Below are 8002 nucleotides of genomic sequence, written 5' to 3'. Positions count from 1 at the left end.
AACTGAGCGTGTACAAATGTAACCGAATGTACATTTTGTACAGTTTAGAGTTACAGTAGACTCAGACTGAGGAGTTGAGAGTTCACAATCTCCTGGGAGTACGCCGTGACCTGCAGCACTTCATAACACTGCTGATTAGATTCCTGCTCCTGTCATATCTGGTTAAAGCATTGTTTATTATGTACATGACGGGTTCCCAAACTTTTCAGGCCGCGACCCCCCAAGATAATCAGAATTGAACTGGTAATTGAAGCACTTGGAATTGTAGGCATTATTTGGTTTGATATGGTCTGTCATTTGGACCATAATGCCTTTAATGTCTATCAAATCAAATCAAGCTTTTATTCATAGAGCACATTTAAAACAATTGATTGACCAAAGTGCCTGTACACAGTCAAATCTAATCTTCAACAAAACATTATGCATGTGCAGTGCACCCACATAGAATGAAAAATAAAACAAAACGGCTAAAAGCCACTTCTACGATACAATCCCCTAACTGGCAGAGCGCTTAGTCATCAGTTTCAGGTCTGCTTTCAGTGCACATAAAAAGTGATGTGAAACACATTGACACGACATGTCATGAATTCACAGAGTTGTTTAGAAGGTGAATTATTGTTTTAATGCATTTGAAACTCAACCAGCCACAGATGCGGTGATGATAATAAGCCACGCTAGTCTTGTTTCGGTAGCTGAATACTGTACATTTTAGTAGTACTTTTAAGTATTCAAATATCTCTGGGCCTGGGCTGTTTCAACGTGAACAGAACGTGAAGGTAACCTTCGGTAACCTATGTTAGGAGAGTGTGGAGGCAGCGGTTCAGGAGTCCTGAGTTGGTGTTGGCTAGACTGCACTCTCGCATCGCATTTAGTTTGTCATTTCTACTTGGGTTAGGGTTTAATTTTTTTTCATATTTTATTGACATCTGTAATTAAAAGTACGGTGCGAGTTAAAAACTCCAAGTGGATGAGACACAAAAAAGCCAAAGGCTTGTTTCCATTGTGGTCCATTAAACATTCAATACCGAAACAACTGAAGCCGGTGAGGAAGTGAAGCTGCATAAAGTCGATGGAAGATGATTGGATTGGACACCTACTACGGCAGGACCACAAGAACGTCTGCAACATAGCAATGACATGATGGGCATCAGAAGAGGAAAGAAGAAAAAATAGACCAAACACCACCTGGAGGCGTACCGTTGAGAAAGAAAGACAAGAAGCAGGATGGAAATCATGGTCTAAAGTGAGGACTGCAGCAGCTGACCGTGACAAGTGGAAGCGCTCTGTAAAGACCTTGTGTGCCACAAGGCACAAAGTGGTAATAAATAATAATGCAAACAACAGGACAAACCACAACATTTCATGATACAATTCATGATTGCCTTATTGAAAACAGGGGAGGGGGAGAAAGAAACAGAACCAGCTCCACACTTTGGTTCTCTCACACACAAATGTGCCCCTAAAGTCAAATTAATGCTTATCTCTTTTACTTCTAGTCATGTCATTTTCAGCTGAGTTGCTACTTGAGTGAAACGATTCAGTGTCCTTTGGTGATAAACTAAACTATTAAAAGCCTCTTTTACATGACACAAGCAGGGAAACGGAAGATAAAAGAAGATAACTACATCGTTTTTAACAAGCAGGTCAATGGCATGGGATTTACAAAGCAGTTGGTGGGGGAGGGAGGGTTTGTGCGTTTGTGCTACCCTCACCCACATCTCTCAGAAACCTTTAATCACTTAAGCCCTATTTCATACTTCCCTGTACAACGGTGTCGCGGAGAAATAGCAGATCTATCTACAAGCTCACAAGGCGGCACACCACGACTCAAGACATGCCCCGGAATAGGGAGGCCAGGGTGAAAGGGGTTAATCAGACCACATGACATGAAGCACTTGCACTTGGAATGAAAGAACCTAGAGATTAGTTCTGTTGGGTGATACCCCTGACCAGAAACCCTCTTTCCAGGAAACATACAGTAAATCCAGCGGAATCTAATAGGAACATTTATTGATTTAACTTGTATTAAGACCACTTCAGCCATGGGAGAATCGCCTTTCTGGATTGACTGACTTGACTGACTGACTGACTGACAGACTGACAGACTGACAGACTGACAGACAGACAGACAGACAGACAGACAGACAGTCAGTCAGTCAGTCAGTCAGTCAATGACTCAGGGGGAGTGGCCGGTAGAGCGGCCACATGGGAACCGCAAGGTTACCTGTTTGACCCCAGGCTCCCCCAGAGTCTGTGTTAAGTGTCTCTTGAGCAATAAGACTCTGAACCCCTAATTGCTCCCGATGTGTAGTTTTACTAGGTTGGTGCGTTGCATTGTTTCCTCCACCATCGGTGTATGAACATGTGTGTGAATGGGTGAATGTAATGCATAATCTATGTAAACCACTTTGGATAAAAGTGCTATATAAATGCACCATTTACCAGGCATTTACAGACCATTATTGTCGTAGATGTAACAAAAAAAAGCAAATCGTCTGTTGGGTGGAAACCTCATATGCCCAAAAACGCTTACTTTTCAGGGTTCAAATTAAAAAGTAGCAGATCCGCAAGCTCGAAATGCGGCGCCAATGCTGTAGTATCCAAAGCTACATTAAGGGGTTTCTTTCTGCCCAACAACAACGAAATAGTTCTCCCTGTTCCCGTGTGGACTGGAGAGAGGCAGGGAAGGGGTTAATATTTGACCGGCTGGGAGGTGTACTGTACTCACACATACCTCACACACACACCAATCCCTCAGACTTTGATCACAGAGTTGAGTGGGGTCAACCGGCAATAATGAATTCCTGGCTGATAAAAAAAAGAGAGAAAGAAACAGGCCGGCCAGCAACAACTGAAATGGAAAAGAGGACACAGCAAACACGACTCACACTCTTCACCTGCCTTATGTAATCTGCAATACATACAGTACATACAGTACATTCAGCCACACACTGTACTTGGAAGAAGTGGACTTTGGATATACCTGGAAATGTCGCCCCTCGAAAGGGATGCAACAATGCAGACTCTAGCAAGTCAATCTCTAACTACATACAACAGTTCAATCAGATATCAAAATCTTCACCATATTCTAACTTTTTGTGTTCCCCCCCCCCCCCGCATTTTGAACATACTAGTGTCACACAAAAGCATCAAAAGTAGCAGATCCACAAGCTTGAAACACTTTGAGATTTTTGGGGGTTAGAAGATGTTTTGTTTTAATGTTTCACTCTATATTCTGATAGTAATCATTGCTATATAGAGCTTTTGTTCAGTAACAGGGGTATCCCAGGGCCGTGACCCAGGTAGGTTGCCTCAGACCCGTTGAAGAGAGAGTTGCGTCACCAGCATATAGACTGCCATTGTAAGAATGGAATGCAGGAAATGCTCATTCTATCTCAATGAATGCAATGAATGTTCTATCATTGAGATAGAACGAGTGGCGAGATCCAAGCCTGACGCAAGTCTCTCTTTTTATATATTGCTGGATTGCCTATACTGTAGTTCATCCAATCAGGAAAGAGAACCAATTTATCAATCAACCAACCAACCAACCAACCAATCACAGTCACTATATAGTTGCTGCTGGATAGGGATTTGGATATTCTGAGGACTTTAGGTGGATTAGCAGAGTTGTTTAAGGTGAATGTTCAATGCAGTCACAGTGTTGTTGTGCTCAGTAGAACTTGAGCAGTTTGGAAAGAAAGTGGGCCTCTTATCTTCCTTACTTCCTTCACAGGTCTTATCAATGATACTATTGAAGTTCTTATGCATGTGTGTACTAGTGTATGCACGGAATATGAGACAACTAGCCTTGTTCGAAATGGGTCCTGTGCAAATCTCGTATCTTCAGCATTATATGTTATTTAATTTGTATCAAGTAGGCCTATGTGAGGAAAACAACAACATCAATTTCCGAAAGAAGAAATTGAGACACTTGGTTCAACATGTCATGTGAAGATGTGATGATATATCTAGATATATACTGTAAAATCCTCAGTGTGAGAGTTTTAATCCAGTGCCATAATGGTCCATTTTGTTTCCTTTTTATTGGCACAATATGAGATAAATGTACAGTGAGGATTCATTTGAGTGTGCAGTGACCCTGCTGTTAGGTTGGGTTCTTGCACCTGTTATCTTATCTTAGATGAATGTTGAGATGAAGCTGATCTGGCACTAGTTACAACAAAACCCTCTCTCCACCATTTGTTTTCATATCTCACCAGGAACTCGAGTTATGGTCCAGAATCATCTGAGGAACCCGAGGGCTTCGCAACGCCCTGTGGGTTAGGCCTGTACACACAACACACACACACACACACACACACACACACACACACACACACACACACACACACACACACACACACACACACACACACACACACACACACACACACACACACACACACACACACACACACGTACCTCGTCACGAGGAGAGGAGTGAAAGCAAGTTTGACCTTGATAAGAGCAACAGACAACACTGGGAATGGAGAATGGCCTTTCCTCCATATACCTATCTCCTTCCTGGGAACCTTTTTAAAACCCTGTTACAAGCACTTTGACTCCCCCCCCCCTTTATTTAAAAAGTCATTATAATTATGTCATTTTCAGTCCTGGCTGTGTCACATGTCACTCTTAGCTTCAATCTTTATGTGCCCTCTCCTGCTATCACTTTGATTCTGTCTCTTTAACTCTGAGTGTGTACAAATGTAACATTTGTACACACTCATAGTTACAATTTGTACTGTGTGTAGGAGTTGTTCTTACTTTGCCCTGTGTTTGTTTTTGTTTTTTTGGTTGACCAATCATTTCCCTCTATCCCAGCTGTTATCAGCCACCGGAGTAGTGTTACCTGCAGAAACATTGCCCTCTCGTATTTGGACTACCAAAAACAAACGGTAAAACACCAAAATATAGAACTCTGTCTCTCTGTCTCTGTCTCTCTCTCACACACTCTCTACCATATCTTATCACATACATACATTCAATAACACACACACACACACACACACACACACACACACACACACACACACACACACACACACACACACACACACACACACACACACACACACACAGGAGGCATAGGCTACAAATTCCGTTTTTTTCCTGAGTCGTGACCTGAGCTGACACGTTTAATCCTCATTTAACAAGCTAATCTCTCTGACATTTTCCATATTATGCCTATTAAGTAACAGCTGATTCTGAGAATTGTGAGAAATGTATAAACTCAGCTGGATTATAATAAATCATGCTATATAGTTCTGTACATTGTGCTAAATGAGACCCTTCTGGTGGCTTGGTCCCTGATGTAGACGCTAATACCCAACCCGTAGACTTGTCCCTAGACAGAGGTGAGGTCATATGATGTTTGGTACCTAATAACGCCTGTGCAGTAGGGGAAGAATTATTCTGAATTTTTGCCACATACAATTGTGGTAACACAATTAGAAGCATAGATGACAAGGAAGCACCAGGAAGCACCTAGGGCTGTATTTTGCGTGTCTTAAGTACCAGGACTTATTACTTAACTTAAGACCTGAAGGCGTGATCAATGCCATTTGGCTATTCTGAGTGGCCAAAGAGCATTGACCACACCTCCAGGTCTTAAGTTAAGTAATAAGACCTGGTACTTAAGACACGCAAAATACAGCCCCTATAGGGCTGTATTTTGCGTGTCTTAAGTACCAGGTCTTATTCCCTAACTTGAGTAAACTAAAGACCTGGAGGCGTGATCAATGCTCTTTGGCCACTCAGAATAGCCAAATGGCATTGATCACGCCTCCAGGTCTTTAGTTTACTCAAGTTAGGGAATAAGACCTGGTACTTAAGACACGCAAACATACAGCCCCTAGTCTTCTATACCTATGGTGCCACTTCAAACATGCCAAGTTCCACTTCAAAAACTGTTAATTCCATCTTCAAAGATGTTGCTTCCTATGGTGCTTCCCTGTCATCTATGTCAGTGGTTCTCAACCAGTGGTCCGGGGACCACCAGTGGTCCTTGAGGGGGTTCCAGGTGGTCCCCAGCTAAATTATGGAAAGTTGGTGACCAAATGGATCCTCTTTAACTCTTGAGAGTGTAAAATGAAACTTTTGTTTTGTTAAAACATCTGTATTACTTAATTTACAAGAAGCCTACACAATTAGTGATGTTATATAATTGTTATTTTGATCAACGTTGGCCTGCTATCTCTCCTATGGAACCACATCAACGACAACAAAATATTCTAAATTGTGGGTCTGAGAGGCCAAATCTAATCAAATGGTTGATTATATGGTTTAAATGGCGAATAAATGGACCTTGATTATGAAATAGGTTGAAAACCACTGATCTCTGTATGAGTGAATTCCGTGGCAGGGAGGACCGTCAGTGTTTCTCAGAAAGACCAACGCCCACCACCTGAACAATCAAATCTCAGGGCAATATAATGTTATGTAATAATATCAGTGTTGCACTTTTTGCTCCTCTACAATGATTTGAAAACTGCAGATACAAGTTACAATTCATTTTGGAAAAAGCTTCACAAAACTTCAGCACTTTTACTTTGATATTGTATATTCTGATGCCAATACCAACACACCTTTCCTCAAGTAACATTTGGAATACAGGCCTTTTACTTGAGACATTTCTGCATTGTGCTATTTCTAGATTTATTTGAGTATGTACTTTTTGTGCTTTTTCTCCCCTTTTCTCCCCAATTTAGTCATTGCTGAATACTATACACTGTACTATACCGACTCACCTGCCAATAAGGAGGACATAGAGCCTTCGTCCTACGCCTTTTACCCAGCACTCCCCGCTGACAGGTGCCACCCCAGCCCGTAGGAATACTTAAAGTGATATTTTTGCAGATAGTTTCTCTTCGCTTTACATTTAAGCTATAGCACAGGAACCGTATAGGTCTTACAATCAGAATAAAAAAATATATATAAAAATCCAAATAAATTGTAGGATACAATGGGATGCGACCCATGGAATAGCGTCCACAACACAAAACTGGTTCATGTGTGAGACAAGCCATGGCTCTGGGTGTTTATGCCTGGTTTGTACTTGGCTGTGTCCCATCATGTGGTGAAACCCAATCACCATTTCCAGTGTACGACAACCACTTAGGTATTTATACTTGTAGTTGCGTGACAGGATCTCTGTGCAGCGTGCCATTGTCTGTACTGTAAATCAGTGGTTCTCAATCAGTGGGGCCGTGACCCCCTAAATAATCATATTTGAACTGGGGACCCCCCAAAGAATTATCATATTTGAACTGGTGACCCCCCCCCCCCCCCCCACCCTGACAAGCACTTGGAATTGTAGGAGTTGAGGCATTAAATGTTGTTTGACTCGATTCTACTATAAATATTGTGAGAATAGCAGATCTACAAGCTCACAATGCGTCACATTTTCAAAAGATTTGTATACATTTGAAAACTTTAAATGGGACATTCTGCATATGAAGTTCTTTTGCTTTTCGTACTTTAAGACAAAAGTACATTTTGAATTCCGTAAATTTTGAGTACCTTTTCCACCACTGGTCTTAGACTAGTTCGTAATCCACGCTGGCTTTGCTGTTGAAACTTGGTCAAAGGCCAGGGAAAAAAGGGGATGTCAGCACTTTAGGGGGGGTTTCACTGCGACCCATGTGATCCACCCTGAGCTTCCTTCCCTGTTGTAGTCACACAGCACACTGTCTGGTACAAATCCTCAGTGGTCAATTAACTCACTGTTTCCCAATAGTGGGTCGGAACCCATGCATGTGCAGGGGCGTGGAGAATGTTTTTTATGGGTCCCTTTCATTTTTGTTTCATACATTTTGTGTTGCATTATTGAAAACTTAAAGGTATATTCAGTGATTTCACTTAATTCAAATATCACTTATTTTTTTGTTTTGTTGTGATAATCCTCTCTACTATATACTATACTTATATGCTGACCATATAAGGAGTTCCTCCCTGTCCCCAGTTAACCCCTGGGGGTCAAAAAACCTTAGGTTTCGTT

The sequence above is a fragment of the Protomyctophum parallelum genome (assembly GCF_964188405.1).
Source record: "Protomyctophum parallelum genome assembly, chromosome: 19".
NCBI classification, from domain to species: domain Eukaryota; kingdom Metazoa; phylum Chordata; class Actinopteri; order Myctophiformes; family Myctophidae; genus Protomyctophum; species Protomyctophum parallelum.
This window is presented reverse-complemented; position numbering follows the sequence as displayed.